The sequence below is a fragment of the Nilaparvata lugens genome, chromosome 4, assembly GCF_014356525.2.
Source record: "Nilaparvata lugens isolate BPH chromosome 4, ASM1435652v1, whole genome shotgun sequence".
NCBI lineage: Eukaryota > Metazoa > Arthropoda > Insecta > Hemiptera > Delphacidae > Nilaparvata > Nilaparvata lugens.
The window spans coordinates 69,060,629-69,084,990 of NC_052507.1; the positions used below are offsets into that span (position 1 = coordinate 69,060,629).

The following is a 24,362-nucleotide window of genomic DNA, read 5'->3' on the forward strand; positions in this document are numbered from 1 at the left end:
GATTTGAATGGAAGTGAGCATCACAAAATTTCCTTCCCCATTATGAGAGGATGGAAATGATTTCGTGGTTCTGCATTCGGAATGCTCATTGATGAACAAGATAAGCTGTACGAGTGTCATGTCAAAGATGTGACATGTCAGCTTCAACGTAATTGATAAATGGGATGAAAACTTCAGAGAAAAGCTTCCCCAAAATACATGATAACTTGACTTTCAATTTCAGTTTATAAAATATCTTTCATTGATTAGTAGCCTATAATAGTTATGAATTTGATGAGGAAACTGTTTTAATTGTATTGTGTGGAATTATTGTAAATAATTCAGCGAGTCTGATCAAATAGTAATATCGGGGCACCGAGCTTCGCCCGTTATTTTTATTTATTGATAAACAGAACACAAATCTCTAAAATAATCGTGTTTATATTTTACAGCTGGCTATACCTCAGCTAATGAATTTCGGGGATGCGATATTTTGATTTTCCACAGAATCACTCGCTCACTTTTTACTATCCACAGACGACGAAAGTCTCAGCTGTTTCAGCCAAGGATAAATTATCCTTTTGATGTCGTTCAGCGAGTTTTCCCAAGGATGAGACCTAGTGCAATCGAATTTTTATATCATGAACCTACTATGTTCCAAATTTCGTGAAAATCGTTAGAGCTGTTTTCGAGATCCGTTGAACATAAATAACCAGATATAAAAATATAAACAGTTGAACAGAAATTGCTTGCTTAATATAATAGGATAAAGAAAAGAACTGGCACTGTAATATTAGGGTATTGTTTCTAGTTTATGAGATAATATGAGAGTGAAACAAAAATAGCAGAAAATGCTGTGAATGAAAATGAAAATCTATGACTTGAAAGTATGACTTGATATAGCCGAAACATGTTGTGACTGAATAATTTAAAAAAGGGTACTTAGATTTCTATTCATCTATATTCAAGAGAAGGCCTGAATTCTTTTTTCTTTGTTTCTTTTTTTCTTTTCTTCTTGAATTCTTCAGTATTAGTTACATACTTAGTTCTTCTTCTTTTATCTGCTATACTATAAGTTTCATATTTGCAAGGTTTTCTATTTTTTTGTATTTTGTTTTCTTCTAAAACTGAATAGTATATTAGTTAAGTTATTTTATTTTCATTTTAATGTATTGTTTTTTTCAAATTGTATGCTCAATGTGTGTTATGAGGGCAATAATGGGATTCAGTTCCTGGTGCCCTCAAATATGTAAATTTTCAAATAAAATAAATAATAATAAAGAAAAAAGACAATAAAATGGTGAGTTGAGAAAATAAGATGTAACATTTGAATAGAAGATGTGGAATGGTTGATTTCATCGTTGTGTATCTGAACGTGATAATACATTCAAAGTAGCTATACTACCTGCATTACTATTGAGGTTTGCTTAATCAATATAAAGGCATTACTCGGCTCATCAACAGTTTATTAGAAACAGTAGCCTTGGAGAATATCAATAAAATCAGTACAAAGGACTTGAATCTAGTTACTCGTGTGTTAGCATGCTCCCTGTCTTTTCAGGAAACTGATACTAGCCACAACAACAATGAATACGGTGGAAAGCAGAGTTTACAGCCTACAGTATTTTCATTGTTTGCTTGTCATGAAGTGGAGTTTGTTCAACTTATTAACGATGTGAATATCACATTGGAGGGTCTTGAATGGGCTCCATCTCCATTATAATAGTGCTGTTCATTAGAAATAGGATCCCTTGACTGACAACTGCTGGTCAAGATGAGGCCCAACAGCAAGATCTCAACAGTAACTAGACATTTTCCTCGGTTATCTCTTCAAAAGTCTAAATTTGACTGGATAAATAGGATAATATTACATAGTGGTATTGAAACAAGCTTTAAAACAAAGAGGTTCAAGTTTACTCAGAACAATGCTATCCAACGCATCCCACCATATATCATAAGCAAGGTATCATAAGCAAGGCATATAGAAAGAGTTCTTTAGGGATCAAGCATCATAAGCACATCAAAATTATTGTGTATCATTTAATGCACGAAAAGGAAAACTAACTGGCTTAGCTGATTGATTCACTTCATGTTCTATGCAAGTAATAAAAGTGATTAATCTAAAGTTGAATTATTGTCCTCTCCAGTTTATAACTATCAAGTTTCTTGGAATTCTCAAATAATCATAGTTGGAGACTCATAGATGAGAACATCCATAACACTGTAATCGAATATAATAGTTGGTAACTCATAGATAAGAACATAATATTGTAATCAAACACATTTTTTTCAGTTATCTGTGGTAGGATTGACATGATTAAATAGGTATTGACGTTTTGCAGTTCGTTGGGTCCACTGATACTAGAATACGTGTATCCGTGGTTGGGTCTGCATCAGGTCAAAGATTCTTGATTTATTGATCAGATGATTGATTAATAAACAACTCAGTTGGTGCTAAATGTAGTTTGTTATGCTGTGGATCAAGTTCATTTCTAAATTTTAAACGTTTTATTATTTTCTTTTCTCCTTGACATGGAGTGATGAAATGTGTTCGTGTTTTGGGCAAAATTGAGCGTTTGTAGCACCAAAATTGAATTCAAAATTTGAAGTGCTGGTTCGAGTTTCATCAAAATTTTTAGTCTACTAAGCTGGAGTGATGTCTGCCGCCTTCACAAGAAGTGAGGAGAGCATTGCCAGTCTGTGCAAGCTACCAGAGATTCCGAGGTCTCCCATACCCGCATGCAATGTGTCAGTCACCATTTACAATGAGCTTCATCTGAGGATGCTCAGCCATTTCAAATTCTGCGAGCTGGTGCAGTCCACTAACCGATTTCTGGCTAGAATGCATTTGATATAGAACATTTTTGGAAGAATTATTGATTCAACATGATTATGGGAATAAATTAAAATATTTCAACACCTACTTCATGTCTAATTATCTCTTCTTATTTTCAATGACATACTTATTCTCAGCAACGTTTACACCAAAGTTATTAACAAAATGCTTTTTTTCGTTCTTATCTCTATATATAAAAATGAATGTCTCTTTGTGTGTTAGTTTGTTTGGTCCCTATAGACTCGAAAACTACTTGACAGAACGGCATGAAACTTTGGGAATATGTTGAATATTAGGGATGCTTTCTGACCAGAAATTTTAATAGGGGGGCTAATAATAATTATATATTAATCCATTTTCCCACCTATGTTTTCGAAATTGTAAGCCGAGCGGCTAACGTAGAACGGGAAGATAATGTTGTGATAATTGACCGAACGAAGTGAGGTCTAAGATTCAAGTCGACGGTTTGGCATATCTCTTAATGTTAAAATGTTTGTATGTTGAAATGTTTAAATGTTTATTGAACGGATTTTGACAAACACATATGTTCATCATGTGTATGATAAGTTATGTTCAATCTAATAGAATCTATAAGAACGGAGAGATAAACATTTTGCTAATAACTTGATCCTTATAGATTATATTAGATTGAACATAGCTTATCATACACATGATGATCATATGTGTTTGTCAAGCTCCGTTCAATCTGATAGAATCTACTAGGATTAAGTTATTAACATTTTGTTAATAACTTTGATGTAAACGCAGCTTAAGATTGTTCAGGTAGCAGGATTAGGCTGACTAAAAAAGAATTTTCACTTTTCTTGCCGTAACTACTTCCATAGGTAAGGAAAGTATTTAGAAGTGAAACCACTAGGAGAAAATCAACGGAAGAAAAACAAATCAGTTCAACTCATGTTGGGAATAACGTAAGTTTTTGTCTTGTAGTGACGGATAAATATTATTCCATTATGTCATATTGATAGAAGTTCACTCTATTACCATTAGCATAGAAAACTCATACAAGAGATTGTTAGGGAATTTAAGATTGTTTTATTCTATGCTATTACTAACTACAGTACGTGTTTTTGATCCAATGCTGAAAAAACCCCTCAGTAACAGAAAAAAGTAGCAAGCTATAAAATGACAAGAAGTTTCAATGGAATTAATGACCATGTCTAGTGAGCATACATTTGAATATCGGATAAGGTGGGGGCAATGGCTTAACACTCAATAAATTAATTCGGACATCGCGTGAACAGGACAGCAGTCAAATGATACAGAAAGTAATAATTATTTGCAGCCACTAGGCGTGCCATGTCGTTAGATGACGTACGTTGTCACAAGACGAGCTCAATTTTAATTTCATGTCGTTTTTTCAACGAGTTTTTCATTTGAGTGAGATCACAATGAAAAACAATTGTAAACGTTTTATGCTTTATATGAATGTGACAAACATTTCTAAAAGAATAACAGATAGATTTGTGACAGATCGTTGAATGAAAATTTCCCAAGCATTCTTTCACATTCTGGATTGAAAAAAGGCTGTGTGATTGATAACGTCTTTTGTCAAGCACAGAGATATGATTATGTTAATACTGTATGTTATTCAAAATTCTGTAATTAAACTTTATGAAATCTGGACAAAGGTTAGTAAGGACAATATGAAGGATGAACAGAGTAAAGTGTTCACTGGCCTACAAAATTAGGCCTAGATGGGTTTTATAGAAAACTTGTCTGGTGAAACTTATTATTCAAGGTATTGTATTTGAAATGCAGTTTCTATATTGATTGGAAATTTGGATGGATAAGGGAAGGACTAGGCTGAATAGGTTCAATGCTACATTTTGAAAGGCTTTAAAGAAATAAAAATGCAGGTTCATTATATTGTCATACAACTTGATTGATTAATGGAGTAGAAATATATTTTTTTTGAATTTGATGTCTCATTATGCCAATACATAAGGAAATATAGCAAATATTTCTAAAGACGGGACAAAATAAGGATTTACTATAATATTACTCTACGTGTTACGAGTATAAGAAATTAGGAATAATTATTGAGCTCCCAATATCATGTAGTAATTAGCACAGTATTACTACAGTAGCTACTGTTGTAAACCTCCAGTATCATTGTTAGCACAAACTTATTTTGACTGGAAGTTTGGTGATAATATATTCGCATCTCACAATACACAGTTTGAATGAAAAATAATTCAATCATTCACGTCCTTGTTACATGGTGATCGAGATGAACAAATAAATTTATTATTCAGTATTGGCTAACAAGTACATGAAGTTGAAAAGTTTTAACGTTTTAGAATTCAAGAATATATCCATTTTTAGCCCATTATTTGACTGGTTATGTGGTTCAAAAATTGTCTTCAAATCTCTCACACTGTGTAAGCTACTTGAAGGCCTACTATGGTACGTAGTCTGAGAGTTTTTCCATGATATCTAGAGTCTAGTTTGTTCCAACCAAGATAATTGGACAATTTAGATGTACCTTTGTCAACATGTGAAGTTTTTCAAGAATTACTAGAAGCCTGGTGGAATGGGGTATGATCGGATAAGTTTCAGCTGTAATAGAACCGATTGCAAGTCGTCGAAGCGTCACTAAAGACTTGGAACCCAGAAGCAGCATTGTACAGTGCAGCCTCGGTCGGTAACCGTTCCTCGGTAACCGTTATTGATTCCAACGCTCCACTTATCATCAACAACTGATAATCGACAGTTCTTTCGCTGCATTTAATAGGTCGATATTTGATGACAGGCGACTGGAGAAGATGAGCAAGGAGGCAACAGTGAGGGTGTAGGGATTTGAATGGGTCTACTGTTATATTGGCCCAGCAACTTGATTCCCTAGTATCGTTTGTGAAAAATACACATGGATTTTTGTCACTAGCAGTTTTGATTATCATTCAAATATTCCTTTTTCATCTCTCTTACAATTTTTCTACTTTTTCAAATATTTTTTTCCGATTTGCATTGTGATCATTCTTTGTGGCCTCTATTTTTCATTGTGGCAAATGTCTCTACCGTTTTAAGATAGTAATCGACAACGTCCGTCATTTTAGAACAAATGAATAACTTCAATTATCTTGGTAGTGAAGTGTTTTTTGATCGAGAGTGTGACATACCTCATGAGATAGCTAAGTTCAATTAGATTTGTGGGACTATATTATGTGCTTTGAAAGGTAAAGCCAGAAAGGAGACAGAAATTGAATTTTACAAGACAATGGCCATTCCTTTGCAAACTTATTGAGGTGAGGTATGGACAAAAACAAAAATGATGATTCACGCATTCAAGCAGCAGAAATGGGATTCCTGCGCATCATACAAGGATACACACGACTGGATCACATACGAAATGAAGACATCAGGAGACAATGTAATGTTCAACCCTTGGCGGATGTGATCACATAGTACTGATTGAAATGGACCAATCATCAGCTCCGTATGCCTTCAGACTTCCATTCCAGGCATGGGAATTAGAACAGAATGGAAGAAGAGACATTGGAAGTCCGAGAAAGAGATGGGCACCGGAAGCCTAGTCTATGATAGATGATGATGATCATCATCATCATCATCATCATTCTTTGTATTCTTGTATTTGCGTAATAACGTATTCCTTGCAAAATTTGCGTAATCAAGGGGATACCTGCACTTTTTATTTATTTTAGAATAATATTTCACTATGAAAACACCAATTCGAAAATATTGTCAATCACTTTTTATTATTATACAGAACCAGGTTTCGTGGCTTTACCAGCCACATATTCAGCTTTTTGTGGTTGGTAAAGCCACGAAACCTGGTTCTGTATAGATTATAATAATAAAAAGTGGTTGACAATAATTTCAAATTTGTGTTTTCATAATGGAAAAGTACCACAACATCACTCACAACACAACTGTAATAATATTTCACATTTGAGAGCGAATGAAATAATCAATAAAGCAGGGGTTGTTTCTAAAATACATATCTATTTTTAAATATTATTAAAATAATAAAAGTGAACTCAAAAGTTGAGATTTAGATGAGAAATACATACTACAGAAAAGATCCTGTCAAGTATGATTTTATAAATTATTTTATACATTCTAGAGAAGCCAGTTGAATGAGATGATAGGATGGATTCAGATGAGTTTCTGGATACGATACTATCAATCGTGTCAACAGATTATAAACACCAATGTATTCCATTCTAAGTGATTAATTGCCAGCAAGCCAATATTAGCCTACATACGGTTGAGAACTGAGAGTGGATGAATAAAGCGAGCAAGCATTCCATGAGTTTATCTGGTAACAACTTTTGGTACTATTAATTGCCGATTGTTGGACTGTTCGAATATCCAATCGCTGTAGCGATCAGAAAAGGGCGGGAACACTGCTAATTGGTCAATGATAATGAATGAACTTCCTACATCACCGCAATTAACGACGAGACTTGGGTCAACTCTGTGCCTCTACTCATCTATTTCAGCGATTTAGTTTTGTGTGCTATGTATGTGCAAACAACGCATTTCAGGGTCATGCTTGGAACACATTCACTGGAATGTTCATAGGCATGTATGTTTCTACACAAAACTGCCAGTCTTGGAGTTTTTTCCAGTTTCTGATTGCATTGTATTCATTCCATCCATGAATTAATGAATGAAAAGTAACGAAGATTCATTAATCTCCAGTACAATGCATTATGCACAAAATATTGATTTGCTGATCCTCCGGATAATGAGTGAAGCTTTTACAAAAAACAAAGAAAAAATTCGTTTAGTTTCGTTAATTACAAAAAACAATAAAAAAGATCTATTTAGTTTTGTTAGTTACTAAGTTTCTTTAATTTGTTTTTTCTCATGCCCATATTTGGAATACTTAGGCGTGTCTAGTCTTGGCCAATGTCAGTCGAGCTCAACCTTCATTGGTCAACAACTTATGGCCAATCGTAGGACTCCAAGTGAATGTTATGCTGCTCAATGTTTCAGCTTTCAGTTTATTAAAGAATGATAATGGTGTAACAACCGGAGCTGGTTATCTCAAATTGTTTTGATAAATTTGTGTTTTTGACAATGACAAGACGTTTTCATTTAATATTAAGTGTGTCGAGCACTCCTTTTAATTCAGGCCTTTTCCCAAGTTATAATAGTAAATTTAATACGCAATAGACTAGAGCCATTATTGTAAGTGAGTTAGCGAAATAAATTATTTTCTCTCTCTATTATGAACGGCCATGACTTCGAGTTTCCCATGATAGATATTTAAAAATTGTGGCTCCGAGTCGTCGAGGAATGTAGATTATGGAATTATCTCTAAAACTTAGCCTTCTTGTCGCGACATAGAGTGCGATAAGTGGGAAAACAGCAAGCATTGAAATTATAACAAACTACCGATTTTGCAGTTACTATTATTTGGTCCAAAGGCTCTAGAAGCCACGCGACGATTGGTCAAATTGATTCCTTTCGCCCAATAGGAGACCTGTTTCTAAATACAGTAGTGGGGGGATTCCCCAACCGCGAGACCAGATTACGTTTCGGAGGAAACTTTGCTAGGAGCACTACGAGAGTAAAGATGTAGTCACTATGTTTCCCCCTTTTTGGGCAAGTTTATAAGTTTATACAATTAGTTAATGTAGGAACTAGTTTTTTTATTAAAGTTTAAATTTACTAGTAGTGCCATGTCCTGAAAGGTTTAATTGTGTTTCTTCTTCATGTACGAATAATTGTTTCTTCAAATAAGGTACGTAAACTAAGGTTAAAATATAATTTAGGGAAATTAATTAATTGAAACTTCAATCAAAAGATTTTATCAACAAAGCCTGTTATTTTTCAAGTTAATAATATTGATTGAGAATAATCCTTTTGATTTTATTAGTGATGGAAGATACTTATAAATTTTTTCTAAAGAAGTATAGAAAGTTTTCAGTTACGTTACATTTGAGTTATTGTTTCTGGAGAATATATATTATCGTAGAGTATTGCTGAAAGTCAGGAAGATAGCCTTTAAATTGGAATGAAATTTTTAAGTTTATGTTCATATTGAGTTTATGACATTTTATAATTTTATATTTTTCAGACTCTGTTTTCTTATGTCATTAAGGCTTTCGAATAATTTAGTAAATTTTTATGATAGAAATCTTAATAGACAAAGAAGAAAGTTTTTCTTTTCCATGAAATTAATATTAAAAAAATGTTGGCTAGCGCACAAGTTTCCAATAATACTAGTCGAGCTACTATATGAAAAATTATATTTGATTTCGCAAACCAAACGAAAAATATCATAAAATTTAACATCATAATTAATGAAGTATTCATTTTCTAAAAGCATTATATTAATTTATTACGGGTGTTTTCACAAATGTTGCATTGTATATTAATGACACTCTGGCAAGTAAATTTGTTTTAAATCTGTTAAATTTTGAGAATGAAATCAGAACGTCAAGATAAAATCTAAATTGAATAACAGAATAAACTCCTGTTTTAGCTTTTGATGAATTGTAGGAAGAGTTAGAAATTAATGCTGTAATACATTTATTTACAGCGGTTCATGTGTGTCCCCAAACCAACTTCTTGTACTACCACCCCTTTGGTTCCACAACTTTATGTAACACCGCTTCAAGACACCCGTTCAGACGACAGGTCTAGGGACGTAAGAGGATGTCGCCGTCAAGCCAAATTCAACCGGTAAAAGCTCACCGCCAAAAACAAGGTACTGTAACCCCGACGATAAAGCAACGTACAGACCAGCGAAAGTGCAGTGTAGTGAAACAAAGGTTCATTCGAGAATGTCAATCAAAAGTGGGGATTCAAAATTATTATGAAATGGGTTATATGGGTTACTATCGACGAAACTTGGGTTCAACGGGCTTTTCTTTCTTGAGTAATTTTATGTTGAAATTAACTTGTTATTTGATGACTGATAATGTTTGGTTTTGTGACGTATTGCTATCTAAACGGGGATAGTAATGCGCCACCGAATCAGATGAAGAATGTCAACAAGGTAACACGAGATTGTTGTTTCTGTTGTTCGATTTTAGTTGCCAATGTTTATTGAAGCTGTTTGTATTTTTCAATTATTTCAAATTGTAGTGTTATTCTATAGTATAAACCTATTAAATCAGGCATGGCAAGATTAATTGAAGTTTTCTTGACTCTAGCCCGTTCACCTGCATGAATTAGGTATAGACACAGGTATTTTCTAGATGTGTCTGCCTATTTCTAAATTCTAAATTTTATTCAAAATTATATCTTCTTTATCTCCTTTGAAAAAGTGCAGGCACACAACTGCGCCACTGCTGCTGAATGTTTAGCGAAAGGCACATAAGAAATACATGAACATCAAAAGTAGTATAAAAAGGCGGGTCCTGGGACACAAGTGTCCCAGGACCCGCCTTTATCTCAAGGTCATCCAGGCGCCTCAAGGTCATCCAGGTCAACCACCCCCAACCTCAAGGTCATCCAGGCGCCTCAAGGTCATCCAGGTCAACCACCCTAACCTCAAGGTCATCCAGGTCAACCACCCCCAACCTCAAGGTCATCTAGGTCAACCACCCTAACCTCAAGGTCATCCAGGTCAACCACCCCCAACCTCAAGGTCATCCAGGTCAACCACCCCAACCTCAAGGTCATCCAGGTCAACCACCCCAACCTCAAGGTCATCCAGGTCAACCACCCTAACCTCAAGGTCATCTAGGTCAACCACCCTAACCTCAAGGTCATCTAGGTCAACCACACCCACCTCAAGGTCATCTAGGTCAACCACCCTAACCTCAAGGTCATCTAGGTCAACCACACCCACCTCAAGGTCATCCAGGTCAACCACACCCACCTCAAGGTCATCAAGGTCAACCTAAAAAAAAAAAAAATTAAAAAAAAAAAATTAAAAAAAAAAATTAAAAAAAAAAAAAACTAAAAAAAAAAACAAAAAAAAAACACATAAAATCGGGAAGAAAGGGAAAAAAAGGGAAAAAAATTCCCTCCAGATCCTGAACTGGGGTATAAAAGGAGTTGTTCTACAAGGAGTGGGACATTGTGTCTTTGACAGTCAGTACATGTGTGTACCACCAGTACGTGTGTGTGTGTGTGATTTCGGCGTATTGGTTTTGGATTACTTCCATCTTCATCAACATCAAGAGTAAGTACCAGTGCATTTTATAGTTATATATATTTATATTATATTCATGATTCAACAATTAAGTCCAAAAGAGTAGAATTTTGAAGTAGTTTGAGACTGACAATTAAATTCAAAAATGACTAGTGTAATTATGAATTAGGTTCCAATACATACAAGTTATGAGTTTAATTATGAATTAGGTTCTTCAAGTTGGTGGTTGTAATCCATCCTAACCTAAAAAACATATAATTGCAAAGTAGATCCTAGACCCCCATTCACATTCCCCCATACAGCTCCGGATCATTATCCTTAGAACATAAACACCATAGAGTAAATGACATAGTCAAAAATGACAAGTTTAATTATGAATTAGGTTCCAATACATAGAGTACATGAAATAGTCAAAAATGACTAGTGTAATTATGAATTAGGTTCCAATACATACAAGTTATGAGTTTAATTGTGAATTAGGTTCTTTGAGTTGGTGGTTATAATCCATCCTAACCTAAAAACGTATAATCATAAAGTAGATCCTAGACCTCCATTCACATGGTTGTAATTCATCCTAACCTAAAAACCGTATAATCGCAAAGTAGATCCTAGACCCCATTCACATTCCCCCATCCCCACCTCACCCCACCCCACCATACAGCTCCGGACCATCATCCCTAGAACATAAACACCTACGAACCTCCATCCCCGACCCACCCACACACCCGACCCACGATCCTAGATACCAATTCACCACCTTCATCCCCCACATCCGTTGATATATATATATATAGAGTTGAATACTGCATACCATACTAATACAATATTGTTTTGCATTGTTCCAGATGAGCAAAGCTGCACGATGTCAGCAAACAGCAAACTCTGTGGACGAGTTTGTTGTCCTGGAGGAGGCATTCAAATCCCGACTCACGACTCTATACTATAATAATGCATACAAGGATGAGCCTGCCAAAGATTTCCACACCTTTCTGAGCAGTCTGAAGGATAAAATTGTTCACATCATCAGTCAACAACTGCAGACACATGGGGCAATGAAGTTCAATCTAGTATTGGAGGCAACATATTTCCGCAGCACCCTTGATAAGACCTTCTTCGATCAAGAAGAGTTCCAGAATGTTGCCTTCAAAACTCCAAACTACACCATCTTCAGTATCATCAATCTTCCAGACATCATCAACCAAGCGTGCATAACCCTACTGGATGAGGAGTCGAAATTGAAGGAAATTCCAGTGGATGGAGTTTGCTTATCATCGATGGATTGCTCATCAGAAGTAGACCTCAATCCATAACACCAGTCATCCAACCATAACCAGTCATCCAACCACCACCAGTCGCCCCACCATCGCCACCAGTCGTCCCACTATTGCCACCAGTCGCCCCACTATCGCCAAGAGTCGCCCCACTATCGCCAAGAGTCGCCCCACCATTGTCACCAGTCGACCCACTATCGCCACCAGTCATCCCACTATCGCCACCAGTCGTCCCACCATCGCCACCAGGCTTCCCACCATCGTCACCAGTCGCCCCACTATCGCCACCAGTCGTCCCACTATCGCCACCAGTCGTCCCACCATCGCCACCAGTCGTCCCACCATCGCCACCAGTCGTCCCACTATCGCCGCCAGTCGTCCCACTATCGTTACCAGTCGCCCCACTATTGCTACCAGTCAACCCACCACCGCCACCAATCATCCCACCAGCTGAGGCCAAGACGGTTTCAATTTGACAGTAGCCCTCATCACACCAATCAGTTAATATCGAATGTATTACCATTTGTAATATGATAATAAAGAAATAAACCCTCATTGGCTGATCCACTGTCTAAAACTAACTCTCATGTATGAAATAAACCTCATTTTATGTGTTAACCATTGATTGAGAGTTTCATTAATTCAATGTTCAACACCTCATCCATAGATAATAATAATAATAATAGTAGGTCAGAATCTTGCACATCAACATAGATGTTTCCTCTGGGTCAATACTGAAATAGCATATAGTTGAAGCTAGTTAATAGATATCCATTATGGTGTAGTGGTTAGCGGCGCCGCTTTCCATGCTGTAGGTCCAGGGTTCAAACCTTCAGGGGTAGAGATTGATGTAGGGTCCCAATTGATAAGGTAAGTATACAGGGTTGTATACCATTACACCATAATGGATATCTTTTGATATTTTGCATCTTGGTCAACCTATTGCAACATGTCAATAGATATTTTCATTGAAAGCATAACAACCTAATTTCTTATCTTTATGAGGAAGTAGGATAATCATTAATAACAAATGGCTCATTACACATAGTATTTATTGGCAAACATATAATTAATCTTCAGTATTGAATAGAATATACAGCTGAAGAAGTCTTTCTCCTTGGCTATAATCATTGTTGGTGACATAATGCTCAACTGATGGCTTATTCCTTTCACGAACAATGCATGGTCCATCAACTTCATCATATCCCCCAGTAGATGGCAGTGGCATAGGTATGCGTACAGCCTTGTAGATGCTAATCTCAAAAGCTGAATCACCAGATGTTCCATCCTCCAGCCTGAATCGTTTCACATGTCCTGTGCTCTCAATTTTTGTAAATCCTGCAAATTTGATCTCCTTTTGACCCAGTCCCAGTAGACATTTGGATTGTTGTCCGCATATAAAATCACACTTGTAGTATTGGTCCTGATTGAGAACACTCAACACAATCTTCACATCCTTATCCCTCCAGTTGGGTACCTTCGCAAGATTAACAATAGCAGCCATTCTACCCTTATCCAACTTGAAGAAAGATTTTAGCAGTATGCAAGTATCATCAAACATGACAGTGAATTTCATTGCAAGTCCTGGTGGGCAATGACGCATTGCCCTCTTGTTGATATTATCCTTGATACTCTTCATAGTTTGCATGAAAACTTTCAGCAGGAAACATTTCACATCATATAGGTAAGAAATCACCTTGCTATGCTTTCAACGAAGGCTGTTTCAACGACCCCCACTCCACCTCCCCAGTCACATGACCAATTGCCACCAGTCTTTATCAGCATCCACTTCCTGTTCCAACAAGTCTGTATGACGTCATCCCTCAACTATCTTACTATAAATACCGCAGCATTGATCTGCATTCGTTCAGTTTGTTAATGTCAACGGTGCAGTAAACATGGATACTTCTAAGGTGTTTAATGTGTCTACGCTCTGTGGTAATAAAATCAAGCCTACCAATGAGCGGTTTGGTTTGTGGCTGCTAACAGAGAACCTGTGCAATGACAACCTTGTGACAGACATTGGAAATATTGATTACACTGCTGGAGAAGAACTGTTGGTGCACAATGACTCAAATCTTGTGCCTATTACAGAACCTTTCTGTGACAATATAATGCTTGTGAAAATCTGTGCTTTGGATGATTGTGAGGAGATGGATAAGAGACGTTTTGTTCTAAAAAAGGATATATGTGGTGCATTCAACTTATATTTGAGAGGAAAATTCTCTAATATGGTGTCAGCTAAACATGGAGTCAAAGCAAAGCTGCCTTACCTATTGGACAGTGGAAGTGATATGTCTCAAAAGATTCTACAAGTGCTTGGCAAAGATAATTACAATGAGGTGAAACAAAAATACCAGGAACCAGTGGGTATACCCTACAAAGTGGAGCTCGCAGACGTACCAATTGCTACATTGATGGAAGAGCTACCGAGACTATTGGAGCAGCTGAGGAAGGAGCACTTCTATCTACTAGACTTGGACATAACACAGGACTTCGCTGGAATATTCAACAAGAATGGAATGTGCGACTTTCTAACTACAAATCATTGTTTTTGCTTTCAAGGAGAATATAAAGAAGACTATAATGTGATAGTAGATAACAATAAAACTGTTGGGATTGATTGCTTGACTTGGGTTAATAGTAATGTGAGGGTAAAAATTTATAATAAGTTTGTATGTCAAATCACAAGCCCTGGTGTAGATAAGCAGTTAGGTAACCATATTGTAGACTTTATTGCCTGTCCAGATACAAGATTACGGGAAACCTTCACCTCTGATGCAGCTAATATGCATGGTATCACACGTTTGGAAGCTACAATCTATAACTATAGTTTAACAAATAGAGACAATAGCAAAATCTTTGACCCTATTCAAGATAGCTTGTCACTCTTGAATGATAGTAGAAATTATTTTCAAAATGCTCCAATTTATTCTGTGTCCTTGGCCAAAATGTGGACAAAACTGACAGATAATTTGAAAAATAGTTGTTGTTTGGTCTATAATGATCTTCTACAGTATGTTTACAGGGGTAATAGCAATACCAGGAAATTGACTGGAGTACAAGTAAAGCTCCCCACTGACCCACAACATAGGAATAAAATAGTTTCTTATGTTATTTCTGCATTCAGTTTCAATTTACTACCTATCAATTATGTAGAAATTTTTGAGGACTCATCCAACCAAAATAATATCAGTTTCTCACAAAAGTGCTATATTAAGAGTGGTGACACATATTTCTCCAAGTCAACCACAGTTTTCTCTACCATATCCAAAGTTGTTGACCTAGATGAGTTGGGCCTTGTAGCAACAGGTAACTTGATACCACAAGTCTTAAGAAAACGAGCAAACATAACTTGTAAGCTTCTCCCATACCCTGTTAAAGAGATACAGCCCTTGTCTCCTATCACAGTGCTATCAGCCAAGAAGCGTAAGCTAGAACTGGATGAAATTGATCTAAAACGGAGGAAAATTGAGTTTTTTGAAGCCACACAGTCATTTAGGGAACAGCATAAGCAGCTAGCAGAATTTGAGAAAGAAATAGAAAATTTGAGAGAGGAACTTAAGCCATATTTCCATTCACATTGGCTAAATTTTGATCTAAGTGGAGTGTACAATGTGACTGCATTTACTGTGACTAATACTGGCAAATTCCCATATGTGGGTGTACTAGGGGAGAAAGATGGTTTGAAAAACGTTTACTTTGTAAAGGGGTGCCATAAAAATGTTTTTATTAATGCATACAAAGCTATCGAAACTCTTAAGAAAGAGGGTTATTTTGTAATCCCTTACACTGACCAAAAAGAAATAATTTGTCTACCGAGGGAAGAGAAAATTTGTATAATTACAGTCAATGGCATGACAAGCTATAATGGTCATACATTTCCTAGAATAGAATCACTTAAGTTTCTGTCAGATGTATGGAAAAACTTGGAAGACACTCCCTTCACACAAAAAGAAGTGGAGCAGTATAATAACATCACAATGCTGGAAATTAAAGGGAAAGTAAAAGTAGGACAGTGCAAAAGATTAGAAGAGTTACCAGAAGGTATAGAGTTGGTCATTATTGCAATAAAAGAAGTGTACAATAGAAACAATACTCGGTATATACTACAGTTTGAAAATGTGGAAGCATTGTATGTGTCAAACTATTGGTTAGAGGAAGAATTTGAGAATCCCATCATAGATTTGAATTATAAAATTAGAATCAAGCTAGATGTTTCGAAATATACACCCAGTAGGAATAAGGAAAGAGTTATTTTCTGTATTTGATTTGGCCATAGATATGCTTTGATGTATGTATAATAATAAAAAAAAAAATAAAGAAAATTATTGTAACCGTGTGTGTTATCTTTTGTTTCCTATTCTATCCAATCCAAAGATTCAAATTTCCAATAAGATGGAATCGAGACTCAATTTTGATAAGAGTGAAAGGAATAAACACTTCATAATATAACAAATTCACATCTGGACTAAGAATAGAGTTCGCGGGAAATGATTTACACCACATATATCCTGCTTTTATTTTTATTAGATGGAAAGGATATGCGGTCAAGAAGTGGAGCAATTTCTAGAACAGGAAACCATAAACAGCTTTACACTTTGCACTCAAGTTTAATTATATATGTCAGACTGCCTACATTTGGCATTGTGAGATGACTTATCAAACAAGGAAAATTGTAAATAATTGATTGCAAAACATTATGCAATTGGTATGAGGATTGTATAGTGACTCTCACTCTCTCTCTCTCTCACTCACTGTCTCACTCCCTCACCCACTGATCACTCACTGTTCGATCTCTTTCTCTCTCACTACCTATCTGTCACTCTCTCACTCTCAGCCCTACAGTGAGAACATTATTGAGATGTATAGGCATAGTTGAGAGATGACATCATACATACTTGTTGGAACAGGAAGTGGATGCTGATAAAGACTGGTGGCAATTGGTCATGTGACTGGGGAGGTGGAGTGGGGGTCGTTGAAACAGCCTTCGTTGAAAGCATAGCAAGGTGATTTCTTACCTATATGAAGAGTATCAAGGATAATATCAACAAGAGGGCAATGCGTCATTGCCCACCAGGACTTGCAATGAAATTCACTGTCATGTTTGATGATACTTGCATACTGCTAAAATCTTTCTTCAAGTTGGATAAGGGTAGAATGGCTGCTATTGTTAATCTTGCGAAGGTACCCAACTGGAGGGATAAGGATGTGAAGATTGTGTTGAGTGTTCTCAATCAGGACCAATACTACAAGTGTGATTTTATATGCGGACAACAATCCAAATGTCTACTGGGACTGGGTCAAAAGGAGATCAAATTTGCAGGATTTACAAAATTGAGAGCACAGGACATGTGAAACGATTCAGGCTGGAGGATGGAACATCTGGTGATTCAGCTTTTGAGATTAGCATCTACAAGGCTGTACGCATACCTATGCCACTGCCATCTACTGGGGGATATGATGAAGTTGATGGACCATGCATTGTTCGTGAAAGGAATAAGCCATCAGTTGAGCATTATGTCACCAACAATGATTATAGCCAAGGAGAAAGACTTCTTCAGCTGTATATTCTATTCAATACTGAAGATTAATTATATGTTTGCCAATAAATACTATGTGTAATGAGCCATTTGTTATTAATGATTATCCTACTTCCTCATAAAGATAAGAAATTAGGTTGTTATGCTTTCAATGAAAATATCTATTGACATGTTGCAATAGGTTGACCAAGATGCAAAATATCAAAAGATATCCATTATGGTGTAATGGTATACAACCCTGTATACTTACCTTATCAATTGGGACCCTACATCAATCTCTACCCCTGAAGGTTTGAACCCTGGACCTACAGCATGGAAAGCGGCGCCGCTAACCACTACACCATAATGGATATCTATTAACTAGCTTCAACTATATGCTATTTCAGTATTGACCCAGAGGAAACATCTATGTTGATGTGATGAGGGCTACTGTCAAATTGAAACCGTCTTGGCCTCAGCTGGTGGGATGATTGGTGGCGGTGGTGGGTTGACTGGTAGCAATAGTGGGGCGACTGGTAACGATAGTGGGACGACTGGCGGCGATAGTGGGACGACTGGTGGCGATGGTGGGACGACTGGTGGCGATGGTGGGACGACTGGTGGCGATAGTGGGACGACTGGTGGCGATAGTGGGGCGACTGGTGACGATGGTGGGAAGCCTGGTGGCGATGGTGGGACGACTGGTGGCGATAGTGGGATGACTGGTGGCGATAGTGGGTCGACTGGTGACAATGGTGGGGCGACTCTTGGCGATAGTGGGGCGACTCTTGGCGATAGTGGGGCGACTGGTGGCAATAGTGGGACGACTGGTGGCGATGGTGGGGCGACTGGTGGTGGTTGGATGACTGGTTATGGTTGGATGACTGGTGTTATGGATTGAGGTCTACTTCTGATGAGCAATCCATCGATGATAAGCAAACTCCATCCACTGGAATTTCCTTCAAATTTCGACTCCTCATCCAGTAGGGTTATGCACGCTTGGTTGATGATGTCTGGAAGATTGATGATACTGAAGATGGTGTAGTTTGGAGTTTTGAAGGCAACATTCTGGAACTCTTCTTGATCGAAGAAGGTCTTATCAAGGGTGCTGCGGAAATATGTTGCCTCCAATACTAGATTGAACTTCATTGCCCCATGTGTCTGCAGTTGTTGACTGATGATGTGAACAATTTTATCCTTCAGACTGCTCAGAAAGGTGTGGAAATCTTTGGCAGGCTCATCCTTGTATGCATTATTATAGTATAGAGTCGTGAGTCGGGATTTGAATGCCTCCTCCAGGACAACAAACTCGTCCACAGAGTTTGCTGTTTGCTGACATCGTGCAGCTTTGCTCATCTGGAACAATGCAAAACAATATTGTATTAGTATGGTATGCAGTATTCAACTCTATATATATATATATCAACGGATGTGGGGGATGAAGGTGGTGAATTGGTATCTAGGATCGTGGGTCGGGTGTGTGGGTGGGTCGGGGATGGAGGTTCGTAGGTGTTTATGTTCTAGGATGATGGTCCGAGCTGTATGGTGGGGTGGGGTGAGGTGGGGATGGGGGAATGTGAATGGGGTCTAGGATCTACTTTGCGATTATACGGTTTTTAGGTTAGGATGAATTACAACCATGTGAATGGAGGTCTAGGATCTACTTTATGATTATACGTTTTTAGGTTAGGATGGATTATAACCACCAACTCAAAGAACCTAATTCACAATTAAACTCATAACTTGTATGTATTGGAACCTAATTCATAATTACACTAGTCATTTTTGACTATTTCATGTACTCTATGTATTGGAACCTAATTCATAATTAAACTTGTCATTTTTGACTATGTCATTTACTCTATGGTGTTTATGTTCTAAGGATAATGATCCGGAGCTGTATGGGGGAATGTGAATGGGGGTCTAGGATCTACTTTGCAATTATATGTTTTTTAGGTTAGGATGGATTACAACCACCAACTTGAAGAACCTAATTCATAATTAAACTCATAACTTGTATGTATTGGAACCTAATTCATAATTACACTAGTCATTTTTGAATTTAATTGTCAGTCTCAACTACTTCAAAATTCTACTCTTTTGGACTTAATTGTTGAATCATGAATATAATATAAATATATATAACTATAAAATGCACTGGTACTTACTCTTGATGTTGATGAAGATGGAAGTAATCCAAAACCAATACGCCGAAATCACACACACACACACGTACTGGTGGTACACACATGTACTGACTGTCAAAGACACAATGTCCCACTCCTTGTAGAACAACTCCTTTTATACCCCAGTTCAGGATCTGGAGGGAATTTTTTTTACCCTTTTTTTCCCTTTCTTCCCGATTTTATTTTATTTTAATTTTTTTTTTTTATTTTTTTTTTTTTTTTAATTTTTTTTTATTTTTTTTTTAATTTTTTTTTTTTTTGAGGTTAGAGTGGTTGACCTGGATGACCTTGAGGTAGGTCTGGTTGACCTAGATGACCTTGAGGTGGGTGTGGTTGACCTGGATAACCTTTAGGTGGGTGTGGTTGACCTAGATGACCTTGAGGTGGGTGTGGTTGACCTAGATGACCTTGAGGTGGGTGTGGTTGACCTGGATGACCTTGAGGTGGGTGTGGTTGACCTTGATGACCTTGAGGTTAGGGTGGTTGACCTGGATGACCTTGAGGTTGGGGGTGGTTGACCTGGATGACCTTGAGGTTAGGGTGGTTGACCTAGATGACCTTGAGGTTGGGGGTGGTTGACCTGGATGACCTTGAGGTTGGGGGTGGTTGACCTGGATGACCTTGAGGTTGGGGGTGGTTGACCTGGATGACCTTGAGGCGCCTGGATGACCTTGAGATAAAGGCGGGTCCTGGGACACTTGTGTCCCAGGACCCGCCTTTTTATACTACTATCAAAGATAAAGATTGAATGAACCACTAACTAGATGGAAATCAAACGTAGAGCAGAAATTGGATCTTCAACTCAAAAAAAAAAAAATAATGATAATAAACCCCGAGAAGTGCTCACGATCAAATCAGTTGATTAATTAATTAATTAATTGGAGTAGCTTCTCAAGAAATTCAAATAATCAACATTATTCTCAAATGAGATATGGAATGAAATCTGAGAGGAAATTGATAAGAGCATGCATTGAGTAGAATAGAACAGGCTTTTTATTGCACCAATACACTGAGTTATAATTCCAATAAGAAAATAAGAAGTTTACACTTCCAATAAGAAAATTTGTTGGGATTTGTTGGTGAGTCCCTTGCATGAAGGTCCCACCACGCCTGAATGTGGGCCACATTCAGGGCCACTTTTGTGGGCCACATTGACGCCCACCCCGTCAATGAGCCTTACCGACACTCATACTTCAGCCAGGAACGACAATTCAATGTGCCCATCCGATAACACGAGAGTGACTTAGTTAAACCATAGAGAAACACTAGCGTAAGTAGATATCCCATGGTATAGGGAATTTATGTCGCAACTTTTACTGTTATCTCAAGCCGATTACTGTCGATTATTGTCAATTTTGACTGTTTTGTTGGGGTGATGAACGGCACAATTTGAGAGACTACCAGCGTCACACAGCTGCATAGGAAAGAACTACGTGAACTATCGGCTTGGGATAACAGTAAGTTACGACATAAAAGTTGCGACATAATCGCCCTATACCATGGAATATCTACTTATGCTATCGTTTCTCTATGGTTAAACATTTTTGGTTATAAGTGGGTTTTTTGAACCCTGTATCTTTAGGCTGCTATGCAAGTACTTCATCGAATAGAAAGTACCATATCGAGAGTATAAGAATTGCTATAGTAAAGGAATGAGAAAGTAAATTGATTGAAAGTAATTTGCAGTTATTGAGAGCTAACAGGACAAGGAACAATCTGAAAAGCAATAATCAATTGAGAATTGAGCCATGTTCGGATACATCCATGTAGAAGTGATTGGTATTCAATGGGAGTAGAAAGTAGGTAGAGATTGGAAAAGGGCTTTCCATACATCCTATCAAGGCTATTATAGAGGTTTGTGGCTCCAGGTGGATAATAGAATCACTGCTCCGCCAACACACACCATCTTACTTATTCAGCAAAACATTCTGTCCTTACAGACAACGTGACTTGAAAATTTGATATGAGACAAAAGCACATTGGGTTTAGGTGATTGCTTATTGATTGGATTAAAGCTGCTTTGACAATCAATGAAACTCTAAAGAAACATCTTAATAATATGTGATGAATGGTTATACTTTTCAAAGACAATGACAGATGTAATTGAACGTTGTATGTTGGTTTAGTATCGAATCAGCCAAGAAGTGAGGAAAAGTTTCGAAGATATAGGAATTTAATTTGTTGATATCCTATGTTGAAATTGATTAAATGAAACTAGATGAATGATGAAATATTTTTAATGTTGGAATGACAAAATTGAACTCTGGATAAAAAAATATTGAAATAGAAATGCTACAAGTTATAAAAAAACTATGCCGGTTGAAAACATCACAGGTGGCAATCATATGATTCGCCACAAAGATATACTCATTTTTGCAAGTGCGAAAACACCTGAAAGCTGAAAGTATACCTGAAGCATTGTATGAGAACTGAGGCAATGTATGATTTCTGCCTTGTTAAGATTCGGGTAAAAGTTGTAAAACCTGAGGACTAACCGTAACCTGAAAATGATGCATCAATAGATCCGTGATTTTTCAAGATTCATTGATAGATTCGTAATTAGAAGCCTCAGCACTTACAAACTTAAGCTGAATAAATTCATTAATAGATAAATTCATAATTTTTTTTAAAATTGGAGCTGACACCACTAAAGTCGCGCTGATGAGCCTCAAACTAGGTACTTTTTTGAAACGAATACGACACTTCAAAAAGTAACTTCAGTTGAGATCGCGAGGAGAGACAGTGTAGTGACCTCTAGAAGGTAATTCTAAGTTATTAGGGAAGGTATGAAACTCCTACAGGGGCTAGTGTGTTATAGCAGGGCAAATGCTCCTGATATTGACCAGTAAATTTCTGAGGTTTTCATTATATTTGTGGAATGGTTCGCTACACATGGGAAAGTTTCTGAGTGGGAGTGTTGATCGAGCCCAAAACATCTTTTTATAGAGAATTTGTATTTTTGAAAGTATTGATACTGGAATAAATTTTCATATACGATATTCTTGCTTACCTAATAGAGTTCAAACTGCGCTGAACAAAGAAGAAATTCTATTGTATTCTATATACAAAAAATATGTGTTTTTTTTTAATAAAATGGTCTAATACTGCATTTACTGTTATAAGCATTTACGAAGTACCTATAGCTATACTCCATACTCTAGAATTATATTACTATCAAATATAATGCAAATATAATCTATTTTTTATTTTTATTACGAGTGTCCGAATAACTGATAAACTGGATAATCGATTTTGACTCAATTCCTACCTCTAAAGTGTAAACGTGATAATTAAATCTTCGCATTTAGGCTAACACTATTTAGTAGTACGTGTTTCATTTGTTACGAATATTCACTTATCTTCCATTCTAGTAAAAATGCATACCATTTTGTGTAATTCAAAAAGGTTTTCAATTTTATTATACAGAGTGAGTCATATGTATGGGAACCCTTGGAGACTGTTGTAGATATAATACTGTAACTTTCAGGATTGGTCGTATAATCTACCTTTTGACGTGCAACTGAATATCAACCCCTCATAAGGGGGTGACTTAGGGGTTGAAACTCGAATATTTAAAATGTAAACACCCATTGTGTGGCATATCCTTTTCAAAACAAGAAAGATGGTATAAATAAAAATGATTTATGATGCTTGTATCCAAAATGGCGGCTGTTTGAAGTTTAAGTTTTTAAAGAAATGAGGGGTTGTAACTCAAATATTTCAAGTGTAAACACCCATTGTGTGGTACATCATTTTAAAGGCCTTTTCAAAACAAGAAAGATAACATCAATAGAAATGTTCTATGATACTTGAATCCAAAATGGCGGCTGATTGAAGTTTCAAGTAGAAACGAAAACTTCAGAAATTCAGTTGTACGTCAAAAGGTGGAGTATTCTATCAGTCTTCAACTCATTGGAGGGTTCCCATACATACTCACTCTGTATACGATAACACATCAAAATTCCGTATAACCGGTCATCCCGATAATCGATGCCCTACTGTATATTTAGCATTTTGAATAAGTAAATATTTAATTATTATGTATTTATTGGATAGAGCTCTATTAATTATTAATAGTGAATGAAAAGAGGTAGTAATTCGTTTACTCAAGACACACTGCAAGCTGTCATTTCTCATTTAGCTTGACAAACAAGACGTAAATTGAATAAAATTTGAGGGTTTGTGAATGAGTAGCTCGAGCACCGTTTGTGTTTCGAATCACGTAGTGGTAGGTGTCCTACAGCACTACCCACCCAACCCCATGCGACCGACGGTCAGTACTCAAAGGGAGCTTCAAATGGAATGCGGCGCGCGTACTAGTCTCCAAGTCATCCACACTCTGACATTTTGCTAACTTCAAAAATGGATACCATTCTCAAAATCCGTACTTACATTTTTGTAATTTCAAGAAACTTGAGAATTGAAAAAAAGACTTGGAAAGACACAATCCTTATATCATCGGGTTCAAAT

The 24,362-nt window shown here is 36.8% G+C and overlaps 1 protein-coding gene and 1 pseudogene across 2 annotated transcripts in view; both read right to left on the reverse strand.

Moving 5' to 3' along the window:
• LOC111049984 (COMM domain-containing protein 4) overlaps positions 1-24,362 on the reverse strand; it is a 123,690-nt gene that overhangs the window by 31,418 nt on the left and 67,910 nt on the right. The gene's annotated exons all lie outside the window — the stretch shown is intronic.
• LOC120351224 lies at positions 6,824-6,897 on the reverse strand (annotated as a pseudogene).